General features: G+C 42.8%; 1 long non-coding RNA gene across 2 annotated transcripts; it reads left to right on the top strand.

Annotated features, from left to right (window-relative positions):
• Positions 1-19,513: 19,513 nt before the first annotated feature.
• LOC119014411 lies at positions 19,514-20,363 on the top strand. Of its 2 annotated transcripts, XR_005072966.1 has the most exons (3): positions 19,514-19,632; positions 19,808-19,954; positions 20,208-20,363. It is a non-coding gene; the product is annotated as an uncharacterized LOC119014411 (long non-coding RNA). The 2 variants fall into 2 exon arrangements; XR_005072965.1 differs by lacking the exon at positions 20,208-20,363 and having other exon boundaries at positions 19,808-20,143.
• The last annotated feature ends 4,581 nt before the right edge of the window (positions 20,364-24,944 follow it).

Below are 24,944 nucleotides of genomic sequence, written 5' to 3'. Positions count from 1 at the left end.
TAGTATCTGAAAGATCGGCATTCAGGCATATCATGGTCTGTCCATCCATCCATCCATCTTCTTCCGCTTTATCCGGTACCGGGTCGCAGGGGCAGCTGTCTGAGGAGGGACACCCAGACTTCCCTCGCCCCAGACACTTCCTCCAGCTCTTCTGGGAGGATTCCAAGGCGTTCCCAGGCCAGCTGGGAGACATAGTCGCTCCAGCGTGTCCTGGGTCTTCCCCGGGGTCTCCTCCCAGCGGGACATGCCAGGAACACCTCCCGAGGAAGGCGTCCCGGGGGCATCCGAAACAGATGCCCGAGCCACCTCAACTGGCTCCTCTCGATGTGTAGGAGCAACGGCTCTACTCCGAGCTCCTCCCGGGTGACAGAGCTCCTCACCCTATCTCTAAGGGAGCGCCCTGCCACCCTGCGGAGGAAACTCATTTCAGCTGCTTGTATCCGGGATCTTATTCTTTCAGTCATGACCCAAAGTTCATGACCATAGGTGAGGGTAGGAACGTAGATTGACCGGTAAATTGAGAGCTTTGCCTTTCGACTCAGCTCTCTCTTCACCACAACAGACCGGTATAACGACCGCATTACTGTGGCCGCACCGATCCGCCTGTCAATCTCACGCTCCATCCTTCCCTCACTCGTGAACAAGACCCCAAGATACTTAAACTCCTCCACCTGATGCATGGTCTGGTTTACAAATATTCCACTACACTGGCTTTTTTTTTTTTTTTTTTTTTTTTTTTACTATTACTGCACTCTAACTGAATTTGCTGCTCTGGTTTCACAATCAAGAATGAAAAATATAATCTATCATAATGTTTAGTTTGAAAGCTGTCACAGACACCTAATGACACATTTTTACTCTGACTGTCACTTACTTTAGAGTGATGGATGTGTGGTTGTTGCAGCCGATGGACTGTTTGGACTTCCAAGGAAAAAAATCATCTGGAAGTAGCAACTCCAACCGGTTCTTCTGCCCCCAGGACAGTGTTGATGCTTTTACTGAGCAGGTAAAGTTTATACATTGTTGTTTAATACCTTCCACCTTCATTACTGGGTTATAAAAATGTAATGTTAAAGCAGCATGGATTTATCCATAGTTTATGTTCACACATTTGCCCTAAAAGTAATTTCTTATCTTTTCTAACTCTTTAGGACATGTGATCAAGTAGGGATTTGACAGTGTAATTTGTAAAAATGATGCATGCCCAGCAATGAGGATACAAACATATACACCAACTTTTACAGGGTTGTGTCAGCTTTCAAGCAGGCAATGCGCTCTGGTCAAAGGTGAAGAACTCCAAATTGGATGAAACTGGTGTTTTTGGCTTATCCTGAAAGCATGAACATCCATGTTGCTTTCTGAGCCTGAAGAGAGGTGAAAGGTAAATCCAAAGCTTTCACATAAAGAATGTTTCATTATGTTGGCCTGTTTAATATAAAGTATTTGGTTTTTCTTTTAGACTTTCAAATGCTGCTTACCTGCTAAAGGAACTGCAAGAGTTTGGGACAAACAAAGAAACTGTCTTGTATGATATTGCATGCAAATTGAAACCTCACTTGCAGGTAGGGATGCATACCATGGACCGGTACTTTTTGGTACAGGCTCCTAATTGGGTCGGTACCATGGTACCGTTAAGATTCTGGGCAAAAGGTACTGTATTTTTTATGATTTTTCACCAATTTTTGACATTGATGGTTTTTGAACGTCTACCCAACCATAATGACTATAAACTTAACAACAAACTCCGTGACTTGACTTCGTAGAAACAAAACCAGGTGCCGCTGCTTCAGCTGTGCAGTCTTTAGCGTTAGCAGGGCTGCTAACTTTAATGGCTTTGTTACAGCAATCAAACACACTGCACTCCTTTAGCTTCATGCTCTGCATGCACTCCAAGTGTTTGGTGATGTTGCTTACCCCAAATTTGCACTGGATACTGCATTACGGCTCCAATCCGGCTTTGCTCCGCCGTCCGCCATCTGCTAAACCCCACCGGTTGGTTTTGATACCGCAGTAACGTTATGGCAGACAGCTGCTGTCGAGGCCGAGGGGTATCCGCGATAATCACATAATCATCCGCGACCGCAGTTATAGGTATGTGTTTTAACACCAACAACAGGAAGTGTTCCCAACCGAAGGACATTAGAAGAATTTCTGTTTGTCTCTTTTTTGAGATTTGTGTGCTGGTGTCAACATGGAGTGTTTATTTTGAAAAGTAACCGGATGTTATATGGTTATTTCTGTGCTTGACTTCTTGTCTGCTCGGTGCTAAATTCATCTGACTTGCTGCATTGTGCTCCGGCATCCACCAGATTTTTAGATCTGGTCCTGGTCCTCGTAATGTATTCAGGAGTATTTGTAATTGCATAGATTCTGTTCTGTTGAGGCTTTATTATTAATTATTATTATTACCTTGTGGTAATAAAAAGAAGGTTGAATCTTTGGACATCTTTTAAAGTCTTTTTTTTTTTTTTTTAAATTACATGTTGTAGTATCAATAAGAGTATCGATTAATATCGGTACCGATAAGGAGTATCGGTATCAGCATCGGTATCAATAAAATCCTAACAATATCCATCCCTACTAGCAGGTAATTTTTTATGCATCTTTTATTGCTTGTCTTCCAATTATAGAGAAACCAAATTACAACTTATAAATGTATGTATATATAAGAAATGAATATGTATTATTTATCTCGCAGAAGTTTTATCCAGATCTTGTGACAAAGACTACATTTGCTATTCCTGCAATCCATGCGTATGGACACGATGTTGCTTGTCAGGTTGCCATCCCAATTTTTTGACTGATTTTTTATTTTGTCAGTAACTGTTAAAAGTTATGACCAGTAATGTATAACTTATTTAAACAATCAACTTCTTTTTTTGTTTTGATTCTGTTTTGTAGATTTCCAACAGCTGTAGGAATGTTGAAGGTGCAGGTTTAGCTGATGGGGAACAACTGGAACGACTATGGTCATACCTTCGCCGTTTAGGTAAGGTGACCAAAGAAATGACACCGTCACACAGAGTGGATCTGCTGACTGATGCTTTGCTGCACTACAGTTCAAAGATAGATGGATGCTATATGCTATATGCTTACAAAATACAACTTAACCCACCCCTTAGTATTAAAATTAAAGTAATTAATATGAAACAATGGCAGAGCTCATAGCTCATGCACCAGTGAGGTGCGACTGGTGCTACCCCCCGGGGTGCACAACCCTAATCCGCAGTGGTACTGCATTTAATTACCATAGGACAGACAAGTTTTCATGTTGTGTGATGAGTTTTTATGGCAAGTGGAATCACACTACTTCTTAACTCTGTTACAATCCCCCCTACTGATCTCCACTTGCCCATACAACCAAACCAAAAGAAAAAAAATGAGACTGGATTGTACATTACCCAAACTGCAAACATACCAAGCACCAATAACATCATATCAAGAGGAGGAAAATGATGAAAAAAAAACATTCAAAGTGTACCGTGCTGTTATATCACAGATACCAAATACTCCAGTCAAGAGACTATTCCTGAAGAATTAGAATGAGGAAGGGTTGGGAAGCCTTCCGACACCCACAGGAAAACCATGCCCATATATATGTTAAATTACTCAGTAAAACAGCACACAAATTTACCAACTGGACACACCCATCTAGTAGTCACATACAGGTGTCAAACCATCACCAAAAAAAAAAACCAAGAACCAGACCCTCCTCAGAATTGAAGGAACTCATAGGCTATACTCGAGCCAATAATCACCTACACATATGTAAGGCCATTACATGAAACAATACTAGTGACCATGTATGTTCTGAATAAGTCTGACAACTGGCCTAACAATTCTCCCATATCTTGTCTGCATTCTCCACAAACAGGAATGGTTTTGTCCTGCCTCTGATGCAGTAACAGACCTAGCATCAGGAGGCAGCAAGAGAGACAGAAGGTCAAGAGTCAGGTAAGTCAACATAACAGTCAGTATTAACAGCAGGACCACAAGGGTCAAACTGGTTCAGTTCATCAGAAATGCCCTCGCTTGGACGGTCAAGTCTATTCTCATTGCGACTGTCAGGGTCAACTTGATCAGGTGCATCAGATCTGGTCATGTCCATCCCCATCGGCCATAGAGGCCGACTGATCTCCGTTGGAGGCTGGGAACTGAGGGATCCAATAAACAGTCCTGTCCTCGGGTCCACATCCAGGAAGAACAGTCAAACCATCATGTTCAGCACCCATCACAGACCCACCCTGAAGGTGTGAGTGTTATCCTGTTTCTCCACAATAGTGTACAGATGACCCTCCCAGCGATCAGCCAGCTTCCTCCAACCTCATTCTTCGTTGTTAGCCAACAAGACTCTGTCCCCAACCTCCACAGGTGCACCCCTTACCTTGCGGTTGTACAGCTCAGTCTGCTTCTCTTGTTGTTTTGTGGTTGGAGCAATCCTGATAGTCTCTGCCAAGTCACGCTGGAGACACTGCATGTAGACATCATAATCCACCGCTTTCTCATCTATGAGCACAGACTGAAACAGCATATCCACAGACAATCTGGGAACCCTGTCGAACATGAGTAGAAAGGGTGCAAAGACTGTGGTTTCATGGACTGTCGCATTGTAGAAGAAGGTGAGTGAACCGCAGGATTTCTGCTTGGCTCTGGGTGGAAGAGCTCTGATCATGTTCCCAAGGGTGCGATTGAACCTTTCAACTGCCCCATTGCCCATGGGATGGTAAGGTGTTGTATGAGACTTCTCAACACCAGCGACTTGGAGCATCTCTGCAATCAGGCTGCTTTCGAAGTTCGCACCTTGGTCTGAGCGCACTTGTCTGGGAGGCCATAAACAAAGAAAAAGTTGTTCCAGAGTTGATGAGCGACAGCCTTAGCGAACTGGTTGGGACAGAGGTAGGCCTGAGCCAGCTTAGTGAAATGGTCAGTCACAACGAGTACATCTAGAGACTTGTTGGATGAGTCTTCAGCCAACCAAAAATCAATGCAGACCAACTCAAGAGGTCTAGAAGTCTTAACACTCTCGAGTGGCACCCTGGCCTCAGGTTCAGGAGACTTACTGACCAAACAACGCTGACAGCGCTGCACATAATCCTTGATATCCTTCTCCATCCCTATCCAGTGCGATACAGAACACCTGCTTTGATGGAAAGTTGTTCCCAGTGCTGGAGAAGCTGCAAGGCTTCATCTGGCTCGACAGACATCTCCGATGTTCCACAAAGTAGAGCACCTGACCCAAGCACGGATCAGCACATTGCAACGATGTCAGTTTGGCTATGGGCAAAGGGCAAAAATCAGACAGGTCGGAAGGCAGAAGTGACTGAGTGAGTTGCGGCAAACAGAATGCATGAGGGGGCGAGCAGTCACTCTCCAGGGAGTGTTCAAGAACAGCTGACATAGCTTTTGAGGAGATAGGTGGGTGTTGGGGCACTGCCACCTCTGCTCGCAGGTGTCCAGCTTTGGTTTACTGAGAATGTAAGTGACAGGAGGAAAGGCTTACTGAAGTCGGGGTGAGCAAGAGTGACATTGTTCAACAAAGCCTGCTTTAGCTTCCTGAAAGACTCACTGCATGCAGGAGTCCAATCAGCAGAAGAGAGGTTCCAAGATGTAAGCCAGATCTGCTTACCCTTGGTATGTCACAGCCTCTTTCCACCAGACGTCAGTGCGAACAAAGGCTTGCTAATACCAGAGTACCCCTCAAAAAACTGCTGATAAAACCCAACCATCCCCAGGAAGCATCTGATCTTGGTGGGGGATGAGATGTCGGTGCCCTCCACCATTAAGTCCATGCAAGTCCAAGATAGCTTTGACTTTTTCCGGATCACTTGAAATGCCTTCCTTCGTCACGATACATCCCAGAAACCTCACTGAAGGCCTCATGAAGTGACACTTTTTGGGAGCTAGTTTCAGGTTGGCGCCTTTAACCTCTCAAACACCATCTCCAACCTCTGTAACACCAGCTGTTCATTGGGGGCGAACACAAGAATGTCCTCAAGATAACACAAGAGGCACAGAAAGTTTTGATCACTGAAGATAGCCATCATCCTCATGAACATGGCTGGGAGCCAGTTGTACTCATAAAGCCCAAAAGGAGAGGTGAACGTGGTGAATTTCTTGTCCTCCTCATGTACCTCCCCGTTATAATACCCAGAGGTCAGGTCCATGGTTGAGAAGAACGCATTCCCCCCCAGGGTGGCCAAGGCATCAGCCTGGTGAGACAAGGGATGTGCATCACGGACAGTGCGTGCGTTCAGCCACCGAAAATCAGTGCAGATACACAGGTCTTCGCTCTTTTTCCAGACAAGAGCAAGAGGTAATGCATACTCGCTTGTAGACTTCCTTATGATGTCACGCTCTTCCATCTCATTTGAAGCCACCCTCAGCTTCTCATAGTGTGATGGGGACAGTCGGCGATAGGGGAGTCTGAAGGGCTTGCTGTCACTCAGTCGGATGCAGTGGACAAAGTCTTTGGCTTTACCACAGTCCAGCCTGTGGTGAGAAAAGATGGACTCATACTTAGCCAGCAGGTCAACAAGTCTCGCCTTCCAGAAGGGAGACAGGTGAGTCGAGTCAATGTCAATGTCCTGTAGTCCAAGGTCAGAGAGAGTAGGGCTAAGGGACGGTCAGGCAGTACAGTCCGAGTCAACTGTCAAGCTCTTCTCATTGGCTGTGTCAGATTTGTCAGCTGTCTTTGTCACAGTACATTTCACTTCATCAGGTGAGTCAGTTACATGAAAGTAGTCAGTGTCAAAGTCTTCCAGTGCCACACAGGGTGACACGTCAGCAATCTTGCAGATGTGTCTCAAAGTCACTGGTCTGGGGAAGGTGGTTAATGACTCTTACTGGAACCCATCCGTCGCCCCACAGTGGTGTCACAACATGGCCAACCATCACTGAACGCGGCACTGGTCTTGACTCACTTGGCTCCACAACCACCATGCTTGGATCAGCACATCAGTGTGAAACAGGTTCAGTTGCAGACAGTCTTTGTGTATTTTGAATAATCACAGTGGAGTTATCACCTGCTAAGGGGCAGAAATGTGAGTATACTGACTCAAGATCAACATCATCAGAATCTTGTTGGGACATGTCATTTGGCCCCACACTACTCCCCTGCTCATGTGGGCCAACTACTGCAGACAATACGGGGCTCACAGCTCCAAGAGACCTTGGAGTCAGCATTCAGCTGTGTGGGTCAAAGGTTAGCAGGGGACAAGGCCACTATAGGAACTGAATTGGAGCCTGACTCCTGTTCCAGATGGAGGATGATATTTAAACAGACACATGTCCAGAAAAGGATAGAGGGCTCATCTAGGTAATTTTGGAGTACAAGCCCGAAGGAGGGACAGTAACAGATTTGGTCATTTATGGGAGATGGACCTTCAACCCACCACAGTGACCAATTAGGAGTAAGAAAGTACTGCCCAAGGGACTTTAAGAAGGGTCCCACAAGTAGAGACGAGGGGTGGCACTTGGTAGAATTCCTAAGAGCGAAGGCATAGGAGTTCTGATAGGGCAAGAAGGGCAAAAACGTTTGGCATTACTTTGCCCTAGATTGGAGAACATCAGATGTGGGGCCACACTCTGCTCGGACGCTAGGCTCAAGTCTGTTTTAATAAAGATTGCTCTATCATTCCACCCAGCCTTGCCTCCGCAGAATTTTTATCAACCTACTACACGCCGACATTTTTGAAGAAGACAGCCCAGAAACTACATTAGCTTTCCCAAAACTTCATCCACCTGGTAACACAGCTCAATGCCCCTCCTGTTAAGGTAAAGCCTCATAGCTTCCTCCCACTCAGAGACTGAAATCCTATCAGTGTTAACACCCCTAAAAGGATGTGGTTCATAACTGTCATTTGTGATTGTCAAGTTAACTTTAGAAAGATCAGCTGTGGTTGACTGAGTCACGTTAGCATCATTAGCTGGAATGGACTTAAGACATGAGACAATGTTCTCACCTATACTGGTCCCTATCTGTTTCACGAGGTCACTGAGAACATGGACATCTTGACCAGAAAGTGCAGACTCCCCATCTACCCCAACATCTGCAGTGGCACATGCACTGTCCCTCCCAGGGCGACTGTGAGGAGTAGATATAACATGTCTGCCTTCATTAAACCCATCCAGTGTAGGAAACTGACTGAACCACTGTTTAGAACCCCTACCAGCACTCGACACATTATGTCGATCCATTGTCATTGAAAAAAAATGAAATAGAATCTCTAAATCTACAGCTAAGAATCTGTTACCCTTTTGAGCTTTAATTTACTAACTTATTTCCCTCTTTCTTTTCTGTTGACAGTCATTCCAAATGGAAAGGAAAAAAAATACCTTGGGGGATTTAATCAGACATTAATTTACATTAAATGGACCACAAATATGATGATGAAAGAGAAGAACATTAAAGTATGTCATCATATCAAAAACATGTTCACTACTGCAACCCATGAATAAAACACAGTCCAAACCCGGGTTCTATGCTTCAACTGGAGTCATGATACCAAGGGAATGAATAAAGCACAGGTGAAAGCACAGGTGACGCAGTCGCGTGAAGAGCCACCGGTCCCACGTCGAGCTTGCGGCGTCACCATGGAGACGAATAGACCCCGGCACCACTGTAGTCACTAATGGGTCACAGCACCATTGTGGTACGCTATCATTGCATAGTGTAGTTCAATAAACGAAGAAGACCCTCACAGATGGCAATCTTGCCGTTTTTTTCGGACATTGGCTCACCTGGCAGAGGGATTAATACTACAGTCAGTCCTCGTTCCTCTCACACACACATACACTTCAGGGAGACAGAGAGGTTTCAGCCGTTCAGGAGCTATATGCTTAAGAAATACAACTTAACCCTTAGTATTAAAATCAAAGTAATTAATATGAAACAATGGCGGAGCTCATAGCTCGTGCACCTACCAGGGAGACAGTGAGGTTCGACTGCTGCTACCCCTGGGGGAGCACGACCCCAATCCACAGGGGTGCTGCATTTAATTAACATCTGAACCTGAACATTTATCTCAGAACCATATCCTCACAATGAAGTCTGCAGTCATTCTACCCCCACCTGGACAATTTGTCAAAGAAGATCATTATCTTCAGAAGAGGTGGCACCTGGTACACTATTTGGTCAGCAAGTTTTGGGCTCGATGGAGGAAAGAATATCCTCTAAACCTGAAATCGAGGTAGAAGTGGCATAAGAACAGACACATTGTCCTTTTGCAAGATGATCTAGCGCCACGCAATGAATGGAAGCTAGCCAGAATCATAGAAGTTTACCCAGGATCAGATGAAAGGGTGAGAAAACTAAAGTTGCTGGTTAGTGACACTACATTGGACAACAAGGGGAAACCAGCAGGCACAAGCTGTAAACTCAACATGGTTATTATCACATTTCAGAATGGATGATACGATCAACAGTGGCTTATGTATGCCTAGAGCAACATTAGCATTCACTTGGACTTGTGTCTCTTGGCACCTTATGAATGCTAAACCAAAATTTGCTGTCTTTTCATTATCACCCACTGGTTAGTTGCTGCTGATGCTGCACCTAGTAGTCGCTAACTTCATCAACACTTTGTCATTTAGTAAAGGCAGGTAATAAACGGTCCGATACCATCATTTTTTGAGCTTTCTTGCTGAAATAGCTAGAATAATGCAATGACAGTTATGCAGGAAATGAAAGATGCTAAAATCCCCCAAGAGTTGTGGTCATTCAATCCATTGTTATTATAAAAGTATTTATTATAGACACCTTAATTAGGATTGATTAGCAGCCAACAAACATTCAAGTCAATATCCGATTATGGAAAAGGTCAATTTACTTTGATCAGCAGCTATATCAGACTCAGTAGTGTCAGACTTAGACAAAAGAGAGAACTCAGGTGCAGAATGACGGATGTAATGTCAGATTTTATTTCTCTGTTTTGCGGCTCTCCAGACAGAATGATAAATCAAAAAACTATGAAATACTAGAAGACTCACGAGACAAACAAACATGAAACACACAATAACGAAAAGCGCTCCCGAAGGAGGAAAACCTACTCTGAACTATGATTCTTATATATACACACAAGTTAACAAACAAAAACACTCCGAAGAGGAAAGCACACAGGCTATGAAACTTAACTACTCTCTCTATTTTCAAAAGGATACAACAGAAAACGCTCCAAGAGGAGGAAAACAAAAGACTATAAACAAAGCTAAACTGAAACACAAAAATCCTAACCAGAATATTAACAAACAAAAATTCACTCTACTAGAGAGGACAAAATCAGACAATAAAACGTGACAATACTTAACGTGATTGGCAAAGGCAAGGCTGTGGAACAAGGGCTTCAGTTTAACGACAAAATGACGAAATACTTGGGCGACGCAGACAGGGGAAGACAAAGACTTTATACACATGGAGGGAAGGGAACACAGGTGAAAACAATCAGGGATTAGGGATGACGTCAGACCAGGGATACAGGAGGAAGGGCAAGTGACCTGAAACGAGAGGGAGAGATATTTTCAAAATAAGACATGAAATTTCACAAGACAGACCCCAAGACAGGACAAACCTCACCGCGATGTGACAAGTAGAACACTCTCCATAAAGTAGGCTTTTTGTCGACATCCTCATTATGTTTGTGTGCCTCTGTTTTTATCTAAATATCACTTTCCAGCTTCATCCTGTGCAGTGTCATTTAATTCCCCGTCTTTTTCACCACTGGTATCAAATCTGATTTTTATTTGTCTCATTTCATACATTAAGCTGGAAGCATAAAACTCAGCCACTTGTGAAGGCAGACTCACATACACAGTCATAAGTCTGAGTAATTGCCCTTTTTAGTACAGCGTTACACAGGTAAAATTATTTGTGGAAGGAATTATGGTGTATTGGATTCCCCAACTGAGTACACACACACGCACACACACACACACACACACACACACACACACACACACACACACACAAACACACACGCACACATATACATAGTAGGGCAGCACACTTCTGTGTTTGCTAAGAGGTCAGACAACTGTTAAGAGCTAATCTCTGACATGTTTGTACTACTATTGTATGTGTGTGTAGTACACAGAGAAAGCTAGGTTATAACATATGAATGGATGGTTGTTGTGAAACGTAAGAAACTATATATATGTTATACTATAAGTACTAAGTATAACACATGGCCGCAGCCAGCTATGATGGTAAGGATTTCCTAAAAATAATGGGCCTATATTTTTTGATTGGCCTATTTGAAATGGCGTGGACAGTATGAACGGTATATATGTTACACCAGTAGGAATTAGCCATAAGGTATGGATTTTGACATTGTACATTGTCAACTAGTCAGAGCATTGCAGCTCCTCCTCCTTGTAGAGTCTGCCTGCCTTCACTTGTGATATTTTTTTCCGGCTACATTTGGCTACTTGTGAACGTAACCGTTTGTATATGTTTCCAATATTGGGCCTGCAAGTCAGGCTATTTTTTCCTTAAATTTAGGTTTCACATATTAATAATAAATTATTTTATTTCTATGGCATTAAAAACAATTGTATTCGTTATTTATTTAGCAGCTGAACTCAACTGAATGTTTATCACAAAGGTCTACTTTAAGTGTTTATAATCAAGTTTCAGGTTTCAAGGTGTAAACATTCAATAGACTTTGAAATAGCTCCCAACGCAGTAATTATTTTACCCATGGTGCAGAAAAAGGATACTTTGACATTCATTTGAAAGTTAATATGATTTTTATTATTGAATATTCTGGAAATCTATATGTGTGTAGTGTTGGTGTGATAGAGAATGCAAGAAATGTAATGTTGCATGTAAATTCATGTTTTTATTGTCTGGTGATTGTGTGATTGTGTGCGTACCTGCCCAGGAACTGCAGATGGAATTAAGCCATTAGCTAAAGCTATCATGAATCATCTTTCATTTTGAGTTCAATGTTTTTTGTGCATGGTCCTCATTTGATAAAGACTAATACGAATAACACAAAAAATGTTTTTGTCAACAGAGAGAGGTGTCAAAGAGCCCTATGTTAAACATGCAATTGGCATATGTAAGCACATCGTGAGTGCCTTCTCCTAAACATAGAAAATAAGGAGAGAAATGTCCAATGCTAACGACAGAAAATGATAGAGAGGGTGATCCAACAACAGAAGGCATTATCTCTGGTCCTTAAGGGGGACAAAAACAAAAACCTGGCCCCAACATGGCAGGAGATGGATGTTTTGGAATCAGTGAGCAAGACCCTCAGCGCCCTGACTGAGTTTACAGACACACTGTCCGGGGAAGATTATGTCAGTGTCATACCTCAAACCTGCGCTCCATCGTCTCAATAACACTGTTCTCACTCCAGCTGAAGATGACAAGGCCAGACAAATGAGATGAAGAGGGCCATCCTCCAGTATTAAAGTGAGAAATACCACGCTGCTTTGAAGGCAGAGGCAGTTAACAGACTTGTTTCTTGACTAAAACCTGGCTGAGTAAAACAGTAACAGTATTTGGTTTTGCATGAAGAGAGTTGCACTGTTGTATTTTGTGCTAGCACTATTGTGTTTTGAGTAAAAGCAAGAAGATGAGTCAAGTAAGGAAGAGGGGTTTTTTTGCACTGTGCAGGCCTATACCTGCAATACCTGAAATGCATTTTATTTTGTAATTTTGTATTGAGTGTTGCACCATGTATCTCAGGTTTTGCATCATTGTTCTATTCATTACTTGCAGTTTTGCACAATCAATGTTCTTGAAATACCTCTGCTCTATGTGAAATATTAGAGTACAGTAATGCCAGCCATGCACTTCCCATTCCAGTGTATTACCCTTCAAAGCTGCAGTCTGGAGTTTTGAGAATAAAGTGGACTTAGCCAGAAAAAAATTTGAATGAGCACAGCTCCCAGGTCCCTCCTTCTTCCTCTCTGCTGTGCTGCAGCCCTGCCTTCCAAGCCCCTCCCCACAGAGGAGCCTGCTGTGCACAAGCAGGCTTGTAACCACGGTGACAGAGGACACCAGATAACAAGGAAGGTGCATTTAAAATAACAACAACAACATCATAAGCGTCCCTATTGTTCTATTTCTGATCAATACAACTAAATTACTATGACTAGTGTCTCATGTTGATCACTGTAGATATCTCGAGAAATAAACAATATTCCTCACATTGGGGTAGAAAGAGTTACCAGGTAATCATCATCACCATGCTGCCTTTCTGAAGCATGAGTAACATTATTTCTCTAACCAATTCAACCACCTCAAAGCGTACTGAACACAAACTAATGTTATAACTGCTGGTCACTTGAAAGACACTTTGGCTAACCAGTAGCCATAAAACAAAGCTAAACACCGGAGTTGGCTAACAAGCTAACAAGCTAGATTTAGCAGCAAGCTGCATAGCTCAACTGCAACATTGTACAGTGATATGTATTATTGCAACCACTACTGAAACCACTGTCAACATAGCCTTGTGGTTAAAGCATAGAATGAAACATATATCAATCAGAAAAGTCCTTACAAATCGTGCAGCTCCCTCCACCATTTATCAAAATGTTCTGTCTGGCTCAGTCTAATTCTTTCTTTTTACACTGCTTTTCTTCATCAGTCTTCTTATTTCTTTTCTTTGATGTGGGCAATGGTGGAGCATTTCTTGTCTCTATTGTTGTTGTTTGTTCTCCATCATTGTTGTATCTGACCAGGTAAGAGCAGACACTGCACCTGCACGGCGGAGGGGCCCTGCTCAGTACATGCTGTGTGAGGGAGGGGGGATGCCAGCAGCTTAGGCACTATAATGATTGACACTTCTCAGACAGACCTCTTGGCTCTCATTGGTTGTTTTGACCTAGGAACGGTGGATTCTGCAAATCAAATTACAGCCACTAGGTGGACCCACAGACAGTGGATTTTTACACAGTTGACCTGTATCTTATTCTACTGTCAATCATATTGACAATTTTGCAAATATAACCAAAAATAGTTACAGATTTGCAGTTTTAAGAAGTATTCATATTGAAATGGGAACAAAAATTTTAAAAAAGAATATATGATAAGTATCATTACCATCTGTGCTTCAAATTATACTGTGATATAAGTTTTAGGCCATATTACTTAGTCCTAATGTAAAATTGGAATTCAAAAAGTGGAGCTGTGTAACTAGATAATCAGGGGTTGAAAAATGTGGTCAATCTATGTTTTTATAGGACAGCCTTTCCCTTTGGCGCTACATTCCCTCAACCATTAAATGTCAATATTCCTACACACAGGCAAGACCATAGTGGCAAATACTACAAGATTATATTTCTGTAAAGGATTTGTATATTAGCCATTTCAATTCAAAATGCATTTTGGATCTGCGCTTCCTGATGAATACCAGAAATTCAAGACTAATTTCTTACCTTCTAAGCAGCTGCTAGTTTTGCTCCATACAAACACAACATAGGCCATCCATCATAGGAAGTAAGGAATCTCTTTTATGTAATTGTATCTTCTGCCAAAGCTGTATCATAATCCAGTAAAATGATGACAACTTATATCTGATTGCATTTTTCTCTATACTGTAATAATGGAATAGTGTTGTGTTACATATGTAAGTGTAACACCTCTACCTTATGTGAGTGGGTTCAGACATTTCCTTCATATTAGTCATATTATGCAGATACGTGATACATCACTCCTATTAAAAATGTCATCCTGATATTGAGATGTTACCAGCACCAACACTTTAAGCAGGTCATTTGCTGTCCCTGTTGCATTATCCACACTGGCTATGAGTTGAATGAAAGTTGAAATTGGTGGAGGATAACTGTGAGCAGCAAATTCATAAGTATGTCCTCATTAGCAGTCCCACCCGGGAAATATGCAAATCTCAGCACAATTTCACAAGAAGGGCCAAAGGAGACTCTACCTGCTGAAGAGCCTCGAGTCCTTTGGAGTGCAGCGGGGCACTCAGGAGGACCATTTTTGAATTTGTGGCATCAGCATTGTCTATGGAGTTGTCATCTGGAGCCACAGCATCACAACTCTGTTCTAGGATGCCTCCTCGACTCAGTGCAGTTGGTGGGAGAAAAGAGGGTGATGGCTAAACTATTATCCCTGATGCAGAATAGATCCCAACCTATGCAGGATACTCTGAGAGCACTGGAGAGCTCCTTCAGTGACAGGCTGTTTCACCATAAGTATGTGAAGATGCGATATTGCAGGTCCTTCCTTCCTGCTGCCGTTAGACTGTACTACCAGAACTGCTCCCAGTAGACCTCATACACACACCAAGACTGACTGCTTACTGCAAGCACAATATGCCTATAGGCTATTTCAGGATCCAAATGTGCAATGATATAAATATTTTTCATCAATGTGCAATTGTGTAAATATCTTTAATAAGTTTTTGTTTCCTATTTAGAGTGTTTATATTGTTCCTACTGCCTTTATACTTACTATTTATTTATTATTACTGTTTTTAAGTTGTGTTCTCTATATTTGCTATCCACTTTGTAATGCAAATATCCCTGTTGTGGAACTAATAAAGGCTTATCTTATACTTATCTGATTATCTTATCAAACAAATAAAAAAGTCATGGTGTTGTTTAACAGCTTTTAATGTTAACCATGTTCTCCATATTAATCTTACTGAGATTTTATATTGATATGCTAATAAACAGAAAGTAAAGCTGAGGCTGATTCAAATGAAGGTTTTGCAGATATATTTGAAAAAAAAAAACAACTAGTAATGACTTGATGTTGTTGCTACATGAAAAGCCAGAGGATCACTAAAGTTGAAATGGTGGTTGTTTGCACCACTTGGCATCCAAACAACAATATCAACCTCATGGTAGCAGTATAGTTGAACTTAGAAGTAAGCAGTGTTCAACCTCTGAGATGAATGAATGTTTCAATTATAGTTTGTGCCAGTCTATCCATCAGCTCCTCAGGCTAGATAAAGATGCATGATAATTTTTGTTCAGCATGCAAACCTGCTTGCATTTAATATTTAGTCAAAAAACATATGGACACATTAAAATGTTATCCTGATGATGACACTAGATGAAAAAGCAGTGAAAAATACGTATAAAAATTTATAAATAAGTTCAGCAGCCTGGTCAATGGCGAATTGTTTATAAGTTTGACAGGTATATAGGTACTCCTCTTTTCATGCCTAATCTAACCAAGCTTGGACAATTTCACAGCGCTTATAGTAATAATACATCATGAAATAAGAAGTGTTTGTCATTAAACTTTATTTTGAAAGTGTAATTGTATTTTTAAATGCATTTACGCAGTGCCTTTCACTGATCATCTCCTTTGAAAGTAGCATCATGTGTGTCAGACTCTCAGCTGAGGAAATAGGCTATATGAGCCGCAGCGTTTAAAGCTAGGGTCTGTTATGTTGTTCAGAAACACATTTTATTATACTGGGTCAAATGATTCTGCTATCCTGAGAGTAGTCAATACATTATGTATTCAGAAAAAGGAACGAAAAGTAATCATACCTCTGTGGCAGCTGCAGGACTGAGAAAAAGCTGACCAATCCCTGCTTTTCAGCCGAATAGCACGGATTGGTCAGATGCCTTCATGTCTTGCTCTGCCTGCGACCCCCTCTGTCCCTCCCTCCCCTGCGTGTGCACACGTCATGTTTCACTGATTTTCAGTACACTCCTCTGCAGAAATACAGAGTTGCAGGAGAAGACATTCATTTGGTTACAATGGCAGAGAAAATGCAGCCAGCGTAACTTCTAACAGCTCAACCCGCTCAAAAGGCAAGGAAAAGAAAGCCTGAGGTAGAAATGGCTGCGACGATATATGCTCTGGATAAAGAAAGAAGTCAGACCCGAGTCAACATTGGTGCAGCGTTTGAGTGGTGGAGACAACTGGGGCATGTGAAGGGCCTGAAAACTGATGCAGAGGTTGCTCTCTTTCTGTTGGACAGGTAATGATTTCTTTTGTTTCAGGGGAATTTGTTATTTTCATAAAATATGTAAGGTTTGTCAACTTGGCTATGTTTGTAGCTCGTATTAGCCCAATGCTAACATTAGCTTCTTGTTGTGTTGTTTTTAGCCATGAGAATGGCTAATGAGTCGGCCCAGTTCCAACTGGATTCGGGTCCGCTGCCTTGCGGCTCTGATCCGGTTTTGTTCCGCCTTCCGGCAGTCCCCACCGGTTGCGGTTTGAGTCTGCCACGACGAAGTATGGACTGCAGTCAAGCCACCCTCCACTCCGAAATCCCCGGTCAATCTAGCTGCCACTTAATTTGCAGTGCCTGTATATAGGCCACATCACGGTAATGCAGTGCCAGAACAGAATTCAAAATAAAAGCAGACACTTATGAAGGCAGTCTGCAATTTCACACAAATACAATCAATCAGCCAGTCTGTTAATTGATTGATGAATTATTTAAACGATAAGTTAATTACTTAATTGAGCATTTAAGGAATTAATTAATTGATAATTTAATTCATATTACCATCCTTATTCTGATCACACTGAAGCGGTAGAAGATGTGGGCCATGACATTTCATCTGTTTGTACAATTAGTCCAACATAAAAATAAACACAATAGCTGGAGTTTCTGATGAGAATTTCAAAATAAAAGCCCACTTAATAGTCAAATATTTTCAATATTTCCCTCAAATTCAGATCCACATTAAGAGGAAAGTACCAGTTTCCACAGACACATTTCACTTCAGACAGATGGAACTCCACCTCAGAGACTCACTCAGATAATTACAGGAAGTTCTGATGTGGATTTTCAAAATTGAAGTCCTCTTAAAATTGAGATTGTTGATAACATTTCCCTTTGATTTCAGATTTACTTTAAAAGAAAACTACCTGTTTCCACAGACTCATTTCACTTCAGACTGATACTGATACTGATAGTACTCAATGTCAGGGTTGCACTCACATAATTCCAGGAAGTTCTGATGTGGATTTTCAAAATTAAAGCACTCTGAAAATTGAGATTGTTGATAATATTTCCTTATGATTTCAGATTTACTTTAAAGGGGACATATTATGCAAAACCCACTTTTTCCTTGCTTTACTATGTATAATTGCATATCCAGAGTGCCTCCTGACCCCTTAAGAGTGACTTAGGACCTCTACGTCAATGTTTTGTAAACTGGCGGAGTCAGGAAATGTGTCTCTCAAAGAGCCATTTGGATTTCACAGGCACAGTTACGTAACAGTGCGGGTGATTTGAATACTCCCGCCCTCACGCTGGATATCTCCTCCCATATTACTCCGGCTACCTGAAGGAGGATCCGCCATTTTCTCGCCTCACTTGTATGCGACAGCCTGACCGCAACCATGTGCAACCGGAAAGCCAAGTACTCCTGCTCTGTCGTCGGATGCACGAACACTCATGTTTCCCCACATCGCCTCCCTACCAAAGACGATATCAGAGCGAAGTGGCTAAATTTCATTTTTCAGGGAAACGTCCCAGCTTCACTGAGCAAAAGTGTTGTTGTCTGTGCCAGTCACTTCACACCGGACTGTTTCAGCAACCAGGGTCAGTATCAGGCTGGACTGGCAATGACATTGTTCCTCTAAGATGGATCAATACCCACTGTCCGTGGTAATGCCACAGAAGAAGAAACTGTAAGTATTTTTAAAAACAGTGTTGTTTGTGTTACTTTGGCTGTTTAGCACATGAACTAACCCCCGTGGGCTTACTGGTCTTAGGATTCACGGTAATGTTAATGTTGCCAAACCTTAATTTGTCATATCAGCACTCATGACAGTGAACTGAGAAATTGAATTGGGATATTGAGATTTGATCGCTTCTAACCAGCCGGTGAAGCACTAAAATGTTGTCTGCTGTTCACGGCCGAGCAGCGCTAGCTAGCCATCGTCATGTTCACGGCCGAGCAGCGCTAGCTAGCTCATCATCCGCGGACAACTTCTCAGTTACTACAGCTACTGTTCCGACATGAACACACATGGGAAACCGTCTCCTCCACATGCTCACAGCCGATCAGATGGTGTGAAATTGTCTCAGTTGTTCGCAGACGGAGAGCTAATGATCCGCCCTGAACACGCAGAGGGGACGGTATGAAATGCCCTGTTATTCACGGCGAGTGAGCTACGTTACGTCAATTAGCATGTTGTGCTAAAGGACAGTGTGTTAGATGCCCAGGAGTACCTTGGCAGTCGAACGACTTCTTTTGTGTTGATATACACGTAACTACGTGTGTAATGTTAGCTGCTGGTACGAGAGACCCGATCTGACAGTACCAAAACTTTATCTGCAGTCAAGCAATCATTACTTTGCTTTGGAGCCTGAGACAGGGGTTACCTGTCTGCTATGCTACGATTAACGTTAGTTATATGAAGGCATGGACACAATATGTATTGCTCACTTACTAAATCTAATTTGAAACGAGGAATTTGCATGGGTTTGCTCGGATTATGATTTGCCAGAATTTGCCTTATCAAATGGATTGTTTTAATCATCATTTCTGTCTACATAGCTTTGTTTTATGTAACATGAGAAACAGACACATAATATATTCCTTCCTTTTGTGTTAAGCCAAGCACATCTGTACAGCAGTCTGTAGTGCATCATGTTGCCTGCCAGACAGACCAACCAGTGAAATGCACAATTGGCACACAGCTTTCCATGAGAACTCTCCGGCCTCACTTCAGAAGCTCAGGTTTGTTGAACGAAAGCATATGATGTAATGTTAGTCACTATGTTACTCTAATATGTAATTTTGGTTTACTCTGTTATGAATATGGATTGGTGGACATAAAACATCACTATCTGTTTAGCTGATTATAGTTTAGTGTGTATACTATGATTTTTAAAGTACTGTTTTTCCACCCAAGACTCTACCTGGCTGCCCTGCATTACAATGAAAATACTGACTGACCACAGGCAACATCTACAGGTGGTGAGCTTCTGTACAGTCAACTTCCCCAAATCTAAGCATGGAGAATGAACTGCAAAGCCTGTGAAAGCAGAGCCAACATTCCGTAAGTTTTACAATCTTTTCTTTGAACCCCACGAATAAAAAATAAAGATGGACACACAGGCAATAACACAAACGGTTGAAAATAAACACAAATAAAATCTGAATTATTTCTTTGATGGTTTTCAAAATAATAAATAAGAAGAATGTATAAATTAGGAGAAATACGAAGAGACACTTGACAACACTGCAGAACAAGGCTTTTTGGTTCTAGTGCATTTTCTTGTAAACATTATTTTTTGTTTATTGCACTGCAGACTACGTTGATGCACTGTTGGACCTGATCTTCAAGAAGGTTTTCCAGGACCCTGGCCCATATGTCAACGAGGTGCTGAAACTTACAATCCCTGAAGACCTCTCGGCTCAGTATGAAAGACCCAACAAGCTGGACGTTATAGCCAGTTACATGCCAAGGTTCAATCAAGGACAGGACTGAAATTAACATACTGTCCTTCAGCGTCAGGGAACTCTGCATGAATCTTCAGCACCACACAGGCAGGCAGCACAGCTCTCACTCTCCGCCCCAGAAAGCCCCAGCACCAGCTTACAAAGCTTCTGTAGGCTAGGTATCTATATTGGCTGGACACAAATCAGTAGAAAGTCAGCACTGAATGTTCACATCCATGGCAACTGGCAAGTTTAACTGTTCCACTTTAGATATTAATTTTGTATGTCTACAATTGTTTCTTGCAATAAAACATCTCTCCCAACTGTTCTGTGTGTTTTCATTGTTTGATATGTAGTTTTCATGTTACCAAGTAAAAGATAGTAAAGATAAACTACAAGCAATGTAAGACAGACGAAGCAGTTATGTACTTCATAACACTTTTGCAATAAATTTGATAATATTTATGGGCCTAAAAAGCTTACTGCACTATTCCGCTCAGACGTAAAGGTCCGTAGTCTGCCCGATAAATGTTCAGTGCATTCTGCAGTGAAAACACATTCAGGCAGACAGGTTCTAGGCCAGGATATAGTGTATATATATATATATATATATATATATATAGTGTGTGTATATATATATACATATATATATTTACACACACACACATTATAGATACGTTTATATATCAGAGAAAATGAAAAATATATAAATCATGTAGAGTATCAATATGTTTCATATATATATATATATATATATATATATATATATGTAGATAGATAGATAGATAGATAGATAGATAGATAGATAGATTTATATATCAGAGAATATGAAAATATATATAAATCATATATAGAGTATCAATATAACTCATATCAGGTCAATGAGTGAGAAATGAGAGAGAGAGAATCATGAGTGACTAAAACAAAACCTGGATAACAAATGGGGACGGGAAGGAAGTGGAATGCCTCTACATGCTCAGACTTGTGTAACAAAGCAGAGAGAATAACATGTAATGAAAATGTAATGTAAAGATACATTCTCAATTTAACAGAACATAACACATCCCCACCCCAAACCATATTTACACATTTACAAAACTCACCAGAGTTTCACACAAGTTAAAAACCCTGAAAGAGTGTCAGGCTTGGACAAAAGGAGAGGACTCAGATGCAGAATGGCAGATGTACAATCAAGTTTTATTGATCTGATTTTTGACTCTCAGGATAGAATGAAAACCAAACGCTATGAAAAATACTGAGACTCACACAAGACAAACAACATAGAACACTGAAAACGAAAAGCGCTCCCGAAGGAGGATGACTACCCTATGCTAGAATCAAAATCTGAGAATATAAAAATTACAACAAAAATTCACTCCGAAGAGGAAGCACAGAGGCTATGAAACTTATCTATTCTATCTTATGAAACTTAACCAACAAAAATTCGCTCACGAGGAGGAAAACCAAAAGGGCTAGGAAATCTCAAAATACAAACAAAAACCTTAACCAGAAAATTACAACAAAAAATCACTCTTCACGAGAGGACAAAAAATACAGATAAATAAACCATGAAAATACTTAGCACTAAGGAGATCAAGACTGTGGTTTCGAAGGGCTTAGGCATACGACGTAGAGACGAAATACTTTGGCACGGAGACAGGGGAAGACAAAGACTTTATACACATGAGGGAGGGGAACACAGGTGGAAACAATCAGGAATCAGGGATGACGTCAGACCAGGGACACAAGAGGAAGGGCAAGTGACCTGAAACGAGAGGAGAATTAATTTCAAAATAAAAACAGGAAGTTCACACGACAGACCCCAAGACAAGACAACCTCACCGCGCTGTGACAGTACCCCCCCCTCTAGGGCCGACTCCTGACGGCCCAGGCTGACCAGGATGGTCTCGGTGGAAGTCAGTTATTAACTGTGGGTCTACGATGTGTCGGGATGGCACCCATTGACGTTCCTCAGGTCCATACCCTTCCCAGTCAACCAGATATTGCCTGCCTCGGCCCCTGTTCCGGACTGCCAATAGCCGTCTGACCTTATACACCGGACCTCCTTCGATGACCTCGGGTGGTGGTGGGGGCTTGGTGGTAGGCACCATCCTGCTTTCTCTCACTGGTTTGAGTTGACTGACATGGAATGTGGGATGAACTCGAAGGGACCGAGGCAGACGCAGACGAACCGCTGCTGGACCAATGTTTCTGGTGACTGGAAAAGGACCAACAAATCGCGGAGCTAACTTCTTCGAAGCTACCTTGAGGTTCAGGTCTTTAGCTGATAACCACACCCTTTGTCCTGGACGGTAGTTAGGAGCCGGACGTCTCTTCCGGTCTGCATATCTTTTCACCCGATCTCCCTGGCGAATCAAGACCTGTCTGGCGGCTGCCCAGATGCGGCAGCAGCGTTGGACCATGGCGTAGGCTGAGGGTACCGAAGCTTCCCTTTCATTGTCTGGGAACAAAGGTGGCTGATAACCAAAAGCACAATGAAAAGGGGACAGACCTGTAGCTGAAGTGGGCAATGAATTGTGTGCATACTCAACCCAGACCAGGTGTTTGCTCCATGTTGAGGGGTTCTGGTGTACCACACATCGGAGGCCGGTTTCCAACTGTTGGTTAAGGCGTTCGGTCTGGCCGTTTGCTTCAGGGTGATAACCTGAGGTCAAGCTGGCTGTGGCCCCAATCAGGCTGCAGAATTCGCTCCAGAACTTGGATACGAACTGGGGCCCCCGGTCTGAAACAATGTCTTTTGGAAATCCATGGATACGAAAGACTTGTGTCATCATGACTTCGGCTGTCTCTTTGGCTGACGGTAGTTTCGGCAGTGCGATGAAATGCACCATCTTTGAGAAGCGGTCCACCACCGTGAGGACCGTGGTGTTTCCCTGTGAGACCGGGAGCCCTGTGACGAAGTCCAAAGAGATGTCCGACCATGGCCTGGATGGGATGGGGAGTGGTTGTAGTAAGCCAGTGCGTGCTCTGGAAGACGTCTTATTTCGGGCGCAGACCGAACAAGCCTCTACGTACTCCCGGACCTCCGACTCCATCGCTGGCCACCAGAACCTCCGGGAAATGACATACATGGTGCGTTTGACCCCCGGATGGCATGAAAGCAGTGAGGTGTGAGCCCAATGGATCACCTGTGGCCGCAGCTCAGCGGGTACATACAAACGATCGTCGGGGCAGCCACGAGGTGACGGAACACCACCATTAGCCTGCTTTACCTCATTTTCTATAGGCCAAGTCACCACTCCTACCACACAATTCAGTGGCAGGATGGGTTCGGGTTCCTTGGTCTTAGGCTCGGGATCAAATAGTCTGGACAGCACATCAGGTTTTACGTTTCTGGATCCCGGCCTGTAAGACAAAGTAAAGGAGAAACGGTTAAAGAACAGCGCCCACCTGGCCTGGCGAGAGTTTAATCTTTTGGCTTTACGGATAAATTCTAGATTCTTATGGTCGGTCCAGACAATGAAAGGTTGCTCGGCACCCTCTAACCAATGTCGCCATTCCTCCAATGCTAACTTTACCGCCAACAGTTCCCGGTTGCCGACGTCGTAGTTCCGTTCCGCTGATAATAGGTGTCGGGACAGGAATGCGCACGGGTGCATCTTGCCGTCTCTTTCAGATCTTTGGGACAGGACCGCTCCGACCCCATCATTAGAGGCATCGACCTCCACCACGAACTGTCTTTGGGGATCTGGCAGGGTGAGGATGGGTGCCGTGGTGAAGCGATGCTTGAGTCTTTGGAACGCCTCGGCTGCTTCCGGACTCCATTTGAACGGCACCTGGGTGGAGGTAAGAGCATGGAGAGGAGCGGCTATTGCGCTGAAACCTCTGACAAACCGCCTATAAAAGTTAGCATATCCGAGGAATTGCTGAACCTTTTTGCGGCTGTCTGGAGTGGGCCATTCTGCTACAGCGCTAACTTTAGCCGGATCCATCTGAACTCTTCCAGGGGCTACAATGAAGCCCAGGAATGAGACAGTCTCGGCATGAAATACACTTTTCTCAGCTTTTACATACAATTTATGTTCAAGGAGTCTACTGAGAACTTGGGCTACATGATCTTGGTGTGTGGCGAGGTCTGGGGAATAAATCAAAATATCGTCCAGGTACACATAGACGAATTGGTCCAGGAAGTCTCGGAGAACATCATTTATCATTGCCTGAAATACAGCAGGAGCATTTGTCAGTCCAAAAGGCATCACGCAATACTCATAGTGCCCACTGGGGGTGTTGAAGCCGGTCTTCCATTCGTCTCCCTCGCGGATTCTGACCAGATGATAGGCGTTGCGAAGATCTAATTTCGTGAACACCTGGGCTTGTTGCAGTTGATCGAAAACAGACGTCATCAGTGGAAGTGGGTAGCGATTTTTAATGGTTATGTCATTCAGTGGGCTATAGTCAATGCATGGGCGAAGTGAACCATCTTTCTTACCCACGAAGAAAAACCCGGCTCCCGCAGGCGATGATGAGGGGCGAATTAGTCCGGCTTTCAGAGATGCGGAGATGTAATCGTTCATTGCCGCTTTCTCTGGTCCGGAGATGGAGTACAGACGTCCCTTAGGAATCGTAGAGCCGGGAATCAGGTCAAT

This window comes from Acanthopagrus latus, chromosome 23 (assembly GCF_904848185.1).
Source record: "Acanthopagrus latus isolate v.2019 chromosome 23, fAcaLat1.1, whole genome shotgun sequence".
Taxonomy (NCBI): Eukaryota; Metazoa; Chordata; class Actinopteri; order Spariformes; family Sparidae; genus Acanthopagrus; species Acanthopagrus latus.
The sequence above is the reverse complement of the archived record's forward strand: the minus strand, read 5'-3'. Positions and strand labels throughout refer to the sequence as shown.